Below are 14,039 nucleotides of genomic sequence, written 5' to 3' on the forward strand. Positions count from 1 at the left end.
TGGGTAACTCTGCAAACACTAATGCTCACGCGGAGGATCCCAGTTTGGAATCATCATCAGTCATCCCTCCGCACATGTAACGCACCAGGGCCACAGCGTGAAGCTGCCTCTGTGTTGCTGTGACAGGCTGCACGTGCGGGCCCACACACACAGCTCCTTTGCAGCCACGTTCCTACCACCCCCTGACAGCCAGAGCTGAGTCTCTTGGAAATCACTTGGATGAGGTTCAGGTTTCATTTCTTGAACGGGCTCTGTCCCCATCATCTCCCTTCCCACTGTAAGCACAAAGCCTCACGCGCACCGCTCCTGCCCAGGGGGTTTCCTGAGACATGTCTGTATTTGCTGCAGGCCAGTTCCTTCTGCTCACCCACAGGCTTTAGAACACTACCCCAAGTTCCCCCAGCTTTCCCAGCCTTTCACTGCATGCTCACTCCTGTAACACATGCCGGGTTACTTCAATTCCAGTCCTGCTTGAGAGGGAAAACCCAGCTGGATGCACTGCTGAGGAACCACTGCAGAGGGGAGAGGAAGGCAAAGGCGAGTCAAGTCACGAACCTTCGGACTTTGGTCTTTCCTTATTAAGGGAAAAAGGCAACTGTGGATGCTTTTCCCATAGCAGAAGTGCTCAGATCCACTGGTTTCCTGCAGGGCTCCGTTTTGCTTTCAGCACTCCTCTCCATAAGGAAGGCAACCTGCCTTATTTTGTTGATGTTACAAGACTGCAGTTTTGACACTTTTCAGCCAGTCAGCACATCATTGCTTTAATAAAAAGCCAACCAAGACTTTAGTGCTCAGCTACAGATTGCTGCCTTTCGGACGCTGTCTGCATCAGAAACAGGGGCTGTGGAAAAAGGATGAGGGCAGCAGAGACAGCCTCTAGAAATCCATTTGTTCCTGCAGGCTTGCAAAATGAGCATCTAACTGGAGCTATCTCCAAGTGTGCAATAGATGGAGTCAAACAGCCACTAGATCAACTGGTGGGTTCTAAAAGGCAGCTGAGCTGATGTTTGTATATCATGTTTTCCACAAGCAGTGACCATGAAGAACAACATAATCGCAGCCAGAGCTGCTTTTATCAACCTTAATGATTCTTCAATATTAACGATTATGTGAGCTTTATGCACATTCCTATTAGCAGGGAGAGACACCAGCTCACAGCAACGCAGGCAGAACAGTTTCAAAGGAGAAGGAAAGGCAATGCCACCTGAGCACAGCCCATCACTGTGATACTCTGCGAGCAACACCAACAGGCTCGATTGCATTTCATGATCTAATCCACGAAGCCTTTCCTAATCTGCAGAGAGACAAGGAGAAAAGTTGGATTTGCTCAAACTGAGCAAAGAGACAGACAAGTTTCTGGGATGATTAAATGAAGTGAAAAACATTGCTTGAATTGAGAAAGCTTTGTATGTTTTTAGCAAGTAAGTCCGTTAAATACATGAAGTGCCCTGGGGATTAGGAACATGCTCACTACAGCGTAGCTCGGAGTTGCTTAGCTTCCCTCCCCTGGGTTTGACACCGTGGAAGGCAAAGCTTGCTTCCCTGCTGGGTTGTCAAACATTTGTTTAAACACTCCCCTGAACACGGGGTATGTGAAGAACCGCAGGCTGCGTGTTCGGTACAAGGGTCTTGTTGATGTTTCCTTTCTTCTGCACCGGCTCTGAAGCAACTGCAAACTGCGTGGCTGCCTTCTTCCTGCAGCTGACAGCGTCCGTCGCAATAGCGAGAGCCACCACAGCAGCTTCAGCCGCCATGGGAATGACAGGAAAGAACTTCCACAACCACACAGAGAGCAACCTGAGCATCAGGACCCTGGTACTTGCCAGGACAGAGGATGCAGAGGAAGGACCCTGACTCCCCTGTGCACACTGGCACGTTAATTCTTCACTATAGGAGCATCTTCCTTCCTTCCTGCTCAGACTTCGCTCCATCACATCAGGACAGAGCTCGTGATACAATGTCCAATGGCTCTGATTACACTCAGCTGTCAAAAGATGGTGCTATACATATCGTAGCATGTTTATTACAATACACAGGCACCGCTTATAAAGGTGGTGGTATTTGCTTGACATGCTGCTTATTTTGAGAGACGTTAAAAAACAATCACCTTTCCAGATCTGCACACTGTAACGTGAGGGAGATAATCAAAGGGGAAGCAGCTTCAGAAGGAAACGGAGTCAAAACCCACTCCGTCACTTTTGACTCCTGCTGACACTCCCCACTCTAAATGACTGGTTTCAGCACCATTGTACTTTCTGAGGGAGTTTTAATGTAGAAACCATGAAATTCTCAAAAGAAACCCTTCTGGAGGTACCCAGAAATGGTAGCAATGACTTAAGCAGGATTCCATGCCTGAGATTCTACCTGTCCCCACAAATCTAAGGCCCTGCGTGCTATGATCCTGCTGCAAAACTGGCTTCTTGGGGTGGAGATACACCTCGATCAGGAGAGGCAAGGTCACTTCATCGATGGCCAAAAGGGAAGGACAAAGCTCTGGAATCCACACCAGCTCCTACACTGCCCAGTGAGAGCCCCCGGCCACCCCTGGCACTGGGAATGGTGGGAAGAACTGGGACCTGAGACACAACAAGGGGCTGCCCAGGGGCATCTCTAACTGGAGGACTTCATGGCAGCTCTGGTGACAGCAAGCAGCAGGGCCTGCAGTTCCAGCCCCGAGGGAGCAGCAGAACACCAGAAGCAGCAGCTCATGGTAGCAATACAAAGGTTCATCTTTTCTTGAGCTGAAGGAGGTCCGGTACCACTGCGTCCAAGCCCCACGTGTATTTGCTCTTTTGTGCATGAGAAGAATGGAGACATCCATGTTGGCAACAAGGCTGCTCTGTTCCTACTTCCACCCACCCAGAGCAATGAGCATCCACCCGCTCGCTTGTGAACGCTGCCACAGAAACCACCAACAAACATCCCATTAACTGCTGCTTGTGAAAGGTGCTGAATGGGGCACTCCACAGGGAGGAGGTGGCACTGAACGCACACCATTCCCCACAGCCTCAGTGGGAATGGGCTTTAATGCTTGTCTGCAGGAGCAAGACCATTCACGCAACTCAGTCTCAGGGTGGCCTTCATGGGAATTAACGGCAGTTAGTTCTCTGAAGAACACAGATGAAGACTGGCCACGAAGTGACAGGTTTGAGGTGCTGCCCACAACCTGAGCGAGGGTTGTCAAGGGTGAAAGCCTGCACGTGAGGTGAGTGGAGACCCCCCCAGTAGCACACAGGGCCCCTCCGCATGTGAATCACAGCCCTGCTCTCCTCCAGCATCCCCCAGACCTGTGCCTGGAGGAGAAAAGGGAACAGCTTCTCAGCATGTAGTTTAAAGGGAGGCCATAAGGGCTGGTCAAAGGTGGAGAATACCTGCCCTACCTCCTGCCAAATGTGTAAGGGCTAATTGACTTGAAAAGCACTTGCAAAGCACCAAGCAGGGACTAAGTACAACTGTGGACCGATCACAACTGCTGCTGCATTTGTGAACTTCCTTTTAGCTACCCATTATCTGCAAAGCAAACCCAACAATTTAGGCAGAAACAGGCTAATCTAAACCCACCAGTGTCAGGTACGCAACAGAAACCGCATGCTTGATCCTCAGACGAGCAGTAAGAGTTTACATTCGACTTGCTGAAGCTTTCCTGAGCCCCATGTGAATTCAACTGATGTGAACACTTTGCATCTGCTCACGTTTACAACCCAGGCTTGCTTCCATAGCAAGGGGGGCCCACATGTTGTATCAGGCTAGAACATTGATCCAGGCACTGCTTCCATAGCACAGCTGAGCCCCTCCATTAGAAATGGCCCAGAGGACAGGATCTCATTCTTTAGGAGGATGATCTGCAGAGCAAAAGACCCTGAAGACCCGGGGCCTATAGGGATGCTGGGGGGGGACTCTTCATCAGGGACTGTAGTGACAGGACAAGGGGTAACGGGTTAAAACTTAAACAGGGGAAGTTTAGATTGGATCTAAGGAGGAAATTCTTTCCTGTTAGGGTGGTGAGCACTGGAATGGGTTGCCCAGGGGGGTTGTGAGTGCTCCGTCCCTGGCAGTGTTCAAGGCCAGGTTGGATGAAGCCTTGGGTGGGATGGTTTAGTGTGAGGTGTCCCTGCCCATGGCAGGGGGCTGGAACTGGATGATCTTGAGGTCCTTTCCAACCCAAACCATTCTATGATTCTAAGAATTGCCTTTAACCAGGAGACTGTGACATTACCCTGGGTTTAGGTCTCCTTCAGTCTCTGTGGGAGCTGCCCACAACAGGAGACAGTTTATGTCAGAGAAACTTTTCATAGCGCTCCTTGCAGCCAAGGTCAAGACCTTCAGCTTGAAAGGACCTCTGCCTCCTCTGCACCCTGCGGGCAGACAAGAGCAAGCTGAGCTGCACAGTCCTGGGTACACCTTATGTGACTGAGGAGTGAGCAGGGACTGAAGGGAAGCACAAAAATCAGGGAAGAGGAACAGAACCAGGCTACGAAGAAAACTGCAAACCAAAGAGACTGCAGAGCACTCGTGAGAGCATCCAGGATATTTTCAATGTGTTCCCTTGGCACCAGGAGATAAATCATGTTTTTTGCTGCGCTCAGAAAATGCTTTGTCTTCCCCTGCTTTGCTCCTGCTCTTATCAGTTCAAACTGCCAAACTGCTACCTGTAACAGAGGAAACCCATCCACCTCACAGCCTCATGCCATCCCCTCAGCTGATACAGTCCAAAGCAAGCCCCATCACACTCCTTCTAGTGGGAACAGGGCCTGGGGTCTGTAGGCTGCTCTAATGAGGTGCCAGTGACTCACTGACAAGAGAAGAGACAACAGTCAGGCAACAGAGTGACTCATGGATAACAAAGCACGACTCCTTTACCTTGGACCTACCTCAAGAGGGTTTGTATTAAGTAGGATGCAGAAGAACAGGCCCAAAGAGAAGGGGCAGCCAGTCCAGCGGCTTGCATCCCACTCCAGAATCTCATAGAACACCCCTGTGCCATGCTCCCTGCACCAGCTCATACAGCTGACCAAGACCTTGTTCTTCCTTCTGCCCTTTATGGTACCTACAGGCTGAGGATCTACCTGTTCAAGTCCTTTTGCTCCCACACGTGGCACACAGACCTGCAACTGCTTCTCCCAATGGCTAAAGAAGGGGCCCAATCCCAGGACCTATTCAGCCTCCATAGCTTAGCAAGCGTTGGAATTTCCAGACCAAGTGGAGCAGCTGTGATGGGAGGGACCGAGAAAGGCGCCTTCCATCACTCACTCCTTCCTAAAATAGCCAACTGGGAGTATCAGGGGCCAGAAATGAGACTTGAAGGGCTCCCAGCTGCAAGTCTGCCCCTTGAGAGTCTTTAAAAAGGCTGCAGAAGCGATGCTTCCGCAATGGGTAGCTGAGAGTGGGGTCTTTAATAGCTCTCTCCATCAGGAAGGAGAAATGCCTTTTACCAGTCACTTTGCCCAGCTCCCACAGCCACTCTGATCCTGGGCAGCCACCAAACACGATGGCTTGCAGGACCTCAAGTGTGGCTGCCCTGCTGCAAGGCTAAACCGGCACATACACCTCCTGCAATGAGGCCGGCTCCCTGCCTCAAATCCCACCAGCTCTGCAGGCTAGGCGCAAGGAATAACGATGGATTGAGCATGTGCCTACAGGCACTGCCTGTGCAACACTGGACACGGTGCCAGGATTCCTCATAGCAGCTTCCAGTATCTGAAGCGGGCAACAAGGATGCTGGAGAGGGACTCTTCATCAAGGACTGCAGTGATAGGACAAGGGGTGATGGGTTCAGACTGAAACAGGGGAAGTTTAGATTGGATCTAAGGAGGAAATTCTTTCCTGTGAGGGTGGTGAGGCACTGGAATGGGTTGCCCAGGGAAGCTGTGAATGCTCCATCCCTGGCAGTGTTCAAGGCCAGGTTGGACAGAGCCCTGGGTGACCTGGTTTAGTGTGAGGTGTCCCTGCCCGTGGCAGGGGTTGGAACTGGATGATCTTAAGGTCCTTTCCAACCCAAACCATTCTGTGATTCCCAAGCAGCTGGAGATGGAAGCATCTTCACCAGTTTTTCAACACAACTGCCTGATAGTAGGATTTAGCTCAAACAAAATCCTACTTTGTGCCGTATCACCTGTATTTAGAGAGTCCCATAGCCCTGCTATTGCTTTACCTGATGCTATGAGTTCTCTGCCACAGAGATGGATGGAAGCCCAGCCTAACCTCACCAACACAACTATTTAGCAGGCAGTGCCAAAGCACTAGAGCAAAGAGGTTAAGCAATGTCATCTCCGATGTCATGGAGACTAAGCCCCAGGGGGCCTGGCCCTGCCATTTGGCAAACGAGCCTTTATGAAGTTTCTCAGTGAACAGAAACCAAATCCTTCATTTTCAACAAAGCCATTTACAAAGTCTGTACAGTAACACACTGTGCCACTGCTTCAAATGAACAGCACAAGTCATTAGGAAGCTATCATACTTAATCTTGCATAGAGCGGGCCTGTTTATATGCTACAGAGCAGAGAGTTTCCAATAGCTTTTTCTGCAAACTTTAATAACCAAGTTTACAATTGAAAGGCAGGAGTGAAAGGGGGAGGAATTTAGATCAGCGCAATGTAAACCTAGATCAAAAATGAAAGGTCTTGACTCCCACTGCTCTGATGTCAGATCGGATTTGTCAAAACAGAAATTAGAGCTGAAATCTTGTTTGGAATAAAAATGAGGATGCAGTTCCTATGAAACACGAAGCACTTGGTGACTGCCGAAGCACAAAAGACTCCAGTTGTTACCGTTATTTATCTTCACCTCTTGGGGTGCGGACGACACAGGGCAAAACACGGACCGAAAACACTGCGATCCCTTCTTCTGGTTATGCTGGCACCGACGGCTTCAAACGCTGGGACTGGCTTTGATCAGAATCAGCGCCTTGTTAGAACAGGAGTTTGGATAGCGACCACCTCTGAGCGCTGCTCTTCTGTTCCTTTGCTCCCTTTTTCTCATTGACGGTGCTTGGAGACCAGAGTGAATTTGACATTTATCCAGAGCTTTGTGCAAGAAGCCTGGGAGCCGGCTGGGATCACGTCACCAGACACTCTGGTGGTGGCACTCTGTCCAGTTCCTTACCTTGGCACAAGGGAAACTGTGAAAACCACTGCACAGCTTCTCGGACCATTTGCTTTGCAGCAGAGATTTGCCAGTGCTCTCTGCAGAGTGCTCTGCATCAGGCAGAACAAGTGTGGGGATCCTGAACTCCTTAGACAGGATCCAGGTTTAGGCCAGAGTTCCCTGCCTGCTCTGGGCCTTAGGTTCTTTTGCCAGCAAAATAACAGCATGCATTTGTCTCCAAGAAGAAAGAGTCTAGATAAAGATAACGTGGTGGTTACAGAAATAAAGAGATTTAAACATCCACTGTCAGGAGAAGTGCTGCATCCGCTGACCAAAGCTTTAGTCTGTTCTACTCAGTGCCAGCATAGCAAGACAAGAAACAGGAGTCAACAGGCAGTGAGGCACACGCTGCCCCTCTGACACTAAGGGAGCAGTCCCTCATGTGCTGGCCTGTCCCCCAGTCCGCTGCTGTCTCATCATCTGCCTTCATCGCTTGAGTTTATCCACCATCGTCTCAGCTGGTGTTTCTGCCTCTGTTCATGATAAGCACCCTGCAGGACCTGCTCATCTTCCCCCTGGAACGGCCACACAAAACCAATGCCACCAGCTGAGTTTGAACTTGTCCTGTCATAAGTGCCCTCAAGCACAGGAACCTCACATGAGGCAGCAGCACCCGGAGGGATGCTCCAGTTCCAGAAGATACTCTCAAGCAGAAAAACAACCTGCTCACATTCCAAGTAGAATCAAGCCGGCTGTCAGTGACCTCTAGGACAGGCTGGTACTATTTATTCAGCTGACACAAGTTAAAGAGAAACCCCAAATGGAACTAGGAAACAGGTTATGGGCCTGTTCAGGAAGAAAGAACTAAGTCTTCACAAGTGCCTCATTATAACCCAGTCCTTCAGCTGCCTGTGAACAGCACCTATGTACTGCAGATGATGCCTGCAAAGCCAGTTCCACCAGAGCTGAGTTACAGCCTTGCCACTGCCTCTTAGTTACTGAGGTTTTTGTCCCTGAACCTGATAGTTTTAACACAGAGTAACTGTATTCCCTTTATGTAAGGCAAACTCAACAAATTGCATCTGAGTAACAAGGCAGCAGTGGAGAGATAAAGGGGACAAAAAGTAGCCCAATTAGAAAAGACCTATGTTTGTTTTTTATCACCTCATTCTTCTGCAGACTACAAAAAAAATATAATCCATTAGCTTTTGAGCAACCTCATTTGAATTTGCTTTCCAAAGAAACCCCTGTACCTGTCCTTCAGGGACTCCATCACGAAACACTTCATACCCAAGGTTGTTTTCCGTCTCCTTCACACTGATCTCCCTCACCCTTCTCTGCAGATATTGGTTGAAAGGTTACCTCCCAACTACCCTCACCCCACGCTGGGGAGGGACTCTTCGTCAGGGACTGTAGTGACAGGACAAGGGGTAACGGGTTAAAACTTAAACAGGGGAAGTTTAGATTGGATCTAAGGAGGAAATTCTTTCCTGTTAGGGTGGTGAGGCACTGGAATGGGTTGCCCAGGGAGGTTGTGAGTGCTCCATCCCTGGCGGTGTTCAAGGCCAGGTTGGACAGAGCCTTGGGTGGGATGGTTTAGTGTGAGGTGTCCCTGCCCATGGCAGGGGGTTGGAACTGGATGATCTTGAGGTCCTTTCCAGCCCTAACTGTTCTATGATTCTATATTCCCCTGATGTGCAGAGCAGGGGGTGAGGGTGCAGAAGAGCAGAACCCACCATAGGGAGCCTCCAGCACCTCCACGCAAAGGCAACACACGGGCACTGCCACGGCTGCAGCTCACCAGGCTGCTCGGCTTCAGAGCCTGCCTCTCCCTGGTGCTCGCCCCGACCTGCAGCAGGGGCAACAGACACGGGACGGATCGCGCCGAGCCTCCGCAGACCCCAACACACCAGCCTTGTCTCCTTGATGCTGACATGCCACCTCTGATCCCTGCCATATTGTGATTCCTTACAGGTTTAGCTCTGGTGGCTGACAGAACCAGGACCCTGCCTTGCAGGCTACCAGCTGGCTCTAATCTCTTCAGCTATCAATCACCTGATCCCGAGATGCTGATTTTCCTGCAGTTCGGGAAGAAATACTTAGTGGAGCTACGCATTTTACTAGACGCAGGGCATCACTCAACATAACGCTGAAGTTATTGTCGCTCTATGACCTTCATACCTCTCAAAACCTAGTCCTATACACTGCAAGGTGGATACTATCACACTTGCTCCAACAAAGGAAAGATCAAAATGCTGATCATTCCCTGAAAAGTTGCTTAGAAACAGGAGAGCTACTAATACTGGAACGTTTTCAGAGCGGCCCTGCAGAGAAGGACTTGGGGGTGCTGGTCAATGAGAAAATGAACATGAGCCGGCTGCAGTGTGCGCTCGCAGCCCAGAAACCAACCGGATCCTGGGCTGCATCCAAAGGAGCGTGACCAGCAGGGCAAAGGAGGTGATCCTGCCCCTCTGCTCTGCTCTTGTGAGACCTCACCTGGAGCATTGTGTGCAGTTCTGGTGTCCTCAACATAAAAAGGACATGGAACTGTTGGAACAAGTCCAGAGGAGGCCACGAGGATGATCAGGGGCTGGAGCACCTCCTGTATGGAGACAGGCTGAGGAAGTTGGGGCTGTTCAGCCTGGAGAAGAGAAGGCTGCGTGGGGACCTCATAGCAGCCTTCCAGTACCTGAAGGGGGCCTATAGGGATGCTGGGGGGGGACTCTTCATCAGGGACTGTAGTGACAGGAGAAGGGGTAACGGGTTAAAACTGAAACAGAGGAAGTTTAGATTGGATCTAAGGAGGAAATTCTTTCCTGTGAGGGTGGTGAGGCACTGGAATGGGTTGCCCAGGGAGGTTGTGAGTGCTCCATCCCTGGCAGTGTTCAAGGCCAGGTTGGATGAAGCCTTGGGTGGGATGGTTTAGTGTGAGGTGTCCCTGCCCATGGCAGGGTGTTGGAACTGGATGATCTTGAGGTCCTTTCCAACCCTAACTATTCTATGATTCTATAACGTGGCTGGGAAGAAGCAGAGCCCATGGTACATCACACTGTGCAGAGGCTAAAAGGTAACACAACCTTGAAAGAACCATCTGCCAAGCAAGGATGATGCACCTCCCACCTAAAGGCAAGGGAGTTTGAAGACTGGCATTAGGGAGATGGCCCAAACGTCTGGCCCACAAGACAGCTCAATCTGTTCTTCCTTGTCAGCAGGAGCGAGTTCACAGGGAGTGATAATGACTCAGGGTTCCAGCTGCACCAAGCAATGGGTGTCAGCAGATGTGCGGCACTGTCTCTAGGTGAATCTGGCATCACAGAGAAGCGTCTTGAAGTGTTGGCTTTTAGGCTGCTATGATCAAATTTAATACAGAATGTGTTCCAGCTGGGGAAGAAACAGCTTTTTTGGATTACGAACCACTCATGGTTTTCAAATATCAATTTCCCCTGAAGAATTAAGTCTATCATTCAAACTGAACGAGCACTGGCAGCTCTCCCCTGAACAAGTGATAGGGGAGAGACAGAAAGAGAAAGCTCGTGCTCATTTAGGAATGTGGTAAAGCAGAATGTGTCTGCAGAGATCAGGCTGGTAGGAACAGGTTAGCAATACTCTTATTGCACACCAGGGAAAGAAAAAGAAAGGTGTTCAGCATAAAAATGAATTGCTTGTCACAGTAACAGCCCTTCAGATAGTTACTTCCTTCAGTAGAAGGGGAGAGAAGATAGACGATAAGCACATATTGCCGACTGAGTCTTAAGCATTTAATGCTTGGCAGCAGCTCCCCAGTTTAATCCTCTTCTCCCCAGTTTCTCCAACCATCTTTCATCATTTAGCAATCGTCTAACAACAGGCACTGTCCCGTCACTGCGTGATCCAGACCTCCTGGAGCTCAAATCAAACTGTTCCTACTTGAAAGTGTCACAGAGGGGGAAGCAGTTTGACTCAGCCTCAGGAGCACAATCCCCGATACAGGAGCGATACTGCAAATCCACTCTCCACACGTATCCAACCCATGACACACAGATCCTACTGCAGGCAGACTCTGCCGGCTCCAGAGAGCGCAGCAGAAAATTGAAAGCAATAATCATTCCGATGCTCCTTCGGGAAGAGAGCCCTTTTTTGGGCAACAGGGCTCAGATGCCAGGGAAGAGGAGGAAATCGCTTCTGGCAAATACAGGTAATTTGGCAAGCGAGGAGTAAGCCTGGGAGGAACAGCTCAAGAAGGTTAAGCAGAAGACGGAAGCAGCAGTACTGATGGGGCAAAACACTGCTGGTCTCTCCTCTTCTGGATGCCTGCAATTAATTTTAACTGGTAATCTGATTATATACTATTTATTGTTACTTCACATAGCTCCTTGAGGACTTGCACCGTTTAACGCGAGGAGCCCCAACAGGCCTGTTAAAACAAACGCACACATCCTACCTGCAACTATTATCCATAGGCTCCAGGAGACACAGGTAGCAGTTAATGAGCAGAGACTGCTCATTCATCTTAGAATTCCAAGGAGAGACACTTTGTTATAATAAGCAGGAAGAAGATGCCCTTCTATCTTCCAAACTCTCTCCCCAAAAAGTGGCTGTGGCAGGTGTGTTATGACAGCCCAGGAGAGAGATGCAGCTTGTGACTCCAGGCAGCACATTTCCATCAGCAGATAAGATAGCGCTGGAAGGGCTTAGCAGAACAGACAGTGCGTTCTACTTCAGGTTCTAAAACTACTCATCCCTGATGTGGGTTTATCTGTGGTCCAGACAAGCAAACATCACCTCTCACAGAACACTCTCAGAAATGACCTGGTCCTTAACACGAGCCCAGGTGCGAGGGCAGAATTCAAATATAGAGGAACATCAAATTAAAGTCAATGGGATTAATTATGTGCTTAGTATGCAACAGAATGGGAGGATCTGGGCCTGGACACCTGCTATCAGCCCATATCCTGCTAAGCACTCGAGTTTGTGCACATGGGCTGAGCTAAGATTCCTAACAATCAACAATGACAGAATCTAAATACATGTTACTTGTGAATGCAGAGGGCCAGTGGCCCATTACCATGTCTCAGCTGATGAGCAGGAACACATCAAGCCATGGTAACTCCATCACTTGAAACCATCTGTCCATCTTCTTCCTCTTCTCTCCCATACTGCTGAAGTCCTGTCAACAAGACCCTGGCTGAAAGACTCCAAATGCTCTCCAGCATGTTGCTTGACAGGATTAGGTATCAAAATAATCTTAGCAAATTGAGAAAATAGTCTGAAATAACCAGGATGCAATCCAATAAGGACACACAATGTGTTTTGCCCTGAGGGAAGAACAACGAACCATGAAGCATAAAGAATACATGATTTGCTACAGCAAACGGTGTTGAGGCATCAGCAGATCACAACCGCAGCTCCAACCAACAACGCTGTAATGGTGCAAACTGGAGCAAACCCCACGCCAGGATGGATAAAGGGACATGGAAGGGCTCATGGGCTCCACTCTGCACCAGCAGAGCCTCGGCCAGGGCCCAGACTCCACCAAGAAACATTTGGCTCATTTGGAGGTATCACTGGGGAGCAATGGCACTGAGGAGAAGGCCACAGAACGTGACCTGTGGTTAAAGCTGGAAAGGTCTGGGGTTGCTCAGCCTTGAGGGGAGAAGGCTGAAGGGAATTTGGCATCGTTTTGCAAAGAGGCAGAGAGATGCTGCAAAGCACAGGATGGCAAATCCTTCTGCATGACACAGGAGAGGCCAAGCAGTCACAGCTTAACTTCCCCCAGGAGAGCGAGGTCAGACACCAGTGCAAGCTTTAAAACTGGAGAGCACTGAAGCAGAATGCCTGTGACGACTTTCCAACGTGGGGTAGCTTAGGGAGAGCTGAAGAAGAGAAGGATTAAACAACCTCTCACTGTTCCTATTTTATTCTGCGATTACTCATCAAGCTGATACGAATTGCAGGTCCCCAAAAAGCCTCACAACGACGCCCCTTGAGATGCACCAAAGTGATTCCGAGGGCAGGAAGTGCTATGTCAAATGCTTTCTGATGGCTCTATTCCCTGCAAAGCCCCAGAGCTACCTTAGTGACAGAGCACATCACAGTTACAATTTTGGATGTACACAGAAGTCAGGAAATTAAAAATGCCGGTTCCCACAGCAACCAGGATGCAGCCTGCCAAGAGAGAAGGAATGTTCCAGCCTAGTCAAAAGGTGTTAATTTTAATGCCTGAAGGCAACTTCCACTTCCAGATGCCCGAAGAAGGCCTCAGTGAAAGCTCTCTCGATCTTCGGTTTCTTTGTTCCTGAGTTACCTGCTCTTGCTTGTGGAACACAGCAGATTTGAGTTTGGAAATGAAGATGAGAGGCAGACAAACCAAGGCTGCTGCGAAGACCGTCACCAGGAATGCTGTGATGCTGGAGTACACTGTTTCAGCACTCACACTCTGTGTGCTTCCCCATCCTTCAGCTCTGTGAAGCAGCGATATCCCCAAGAACAGGGCAAGAAAGAGGCATAACTTGGGTGTTCTTCACCGCATGTTTGCATTAGAGTGAGGAAGTGATGGGTATATTGAGACTGGTACGGAAATAACCTCTGCCTTTAGAACTTGGACCTGAAATACCTTCTTTTCCCTGCACTGAGTTTCTTCTCCTTTTTCTCCTTTCGGAGCTGCATTACAGGGTGGTTTAGGGTGCAGCAGATCGCTTGAGAATAAAACATGAGAAGAAGGATGAACAATTTCAGTAAGTCCAAAAAATCCTCCCTGTTCTTCACACTGATGCCTTCAGCAAAGGCTAAAGGGATTTTCTTGAGCTTCCAAACAATTCTCTCTAGCAACAAGAACAATCCCAGGAGGCTGAAAGAGGGTACGTGTTAAAGGTATCAAGGTCTTCAAATGACAAATGCCTTCCACAACATTCTGAACACATAAAGCCAACCTTGAAACCAGTGACAAATCTGGAAGCTGGCATCCTAGAGGATGATGT

The 14,039-nt window shown here is 49.4% G+C and overlaps 1 protein-coding gene across 4 annotated transcripts in view; it reads right to left on the bottom strand.

The window, feature by feature from the left end:
• Positions 1-14,039, bottom strand: part of MAN1C1 (mannosidase alpha class 1C member 1) — a 62,207-nt gene that overhangs the window by 20,978 nt on the left and 27,190 nt on the right. The gene's annotated exons all lie outside the window — the stretch shown is intronic.

Source organism: Lathamus discolor, chromosome 18 (assembly GCF_037157495.1).
Source record: "Lathamus discolor isolate bLatDis1 chromosome 18, bLatDis1.hap1, whole genome shotgun sequence".
Classification (NCBI taxonomy): Eukaryota; Metazoa; Chordata; class Aves; order Psittaciformes; family Psittacidae; genus Lathamus; species Lathamus discolor.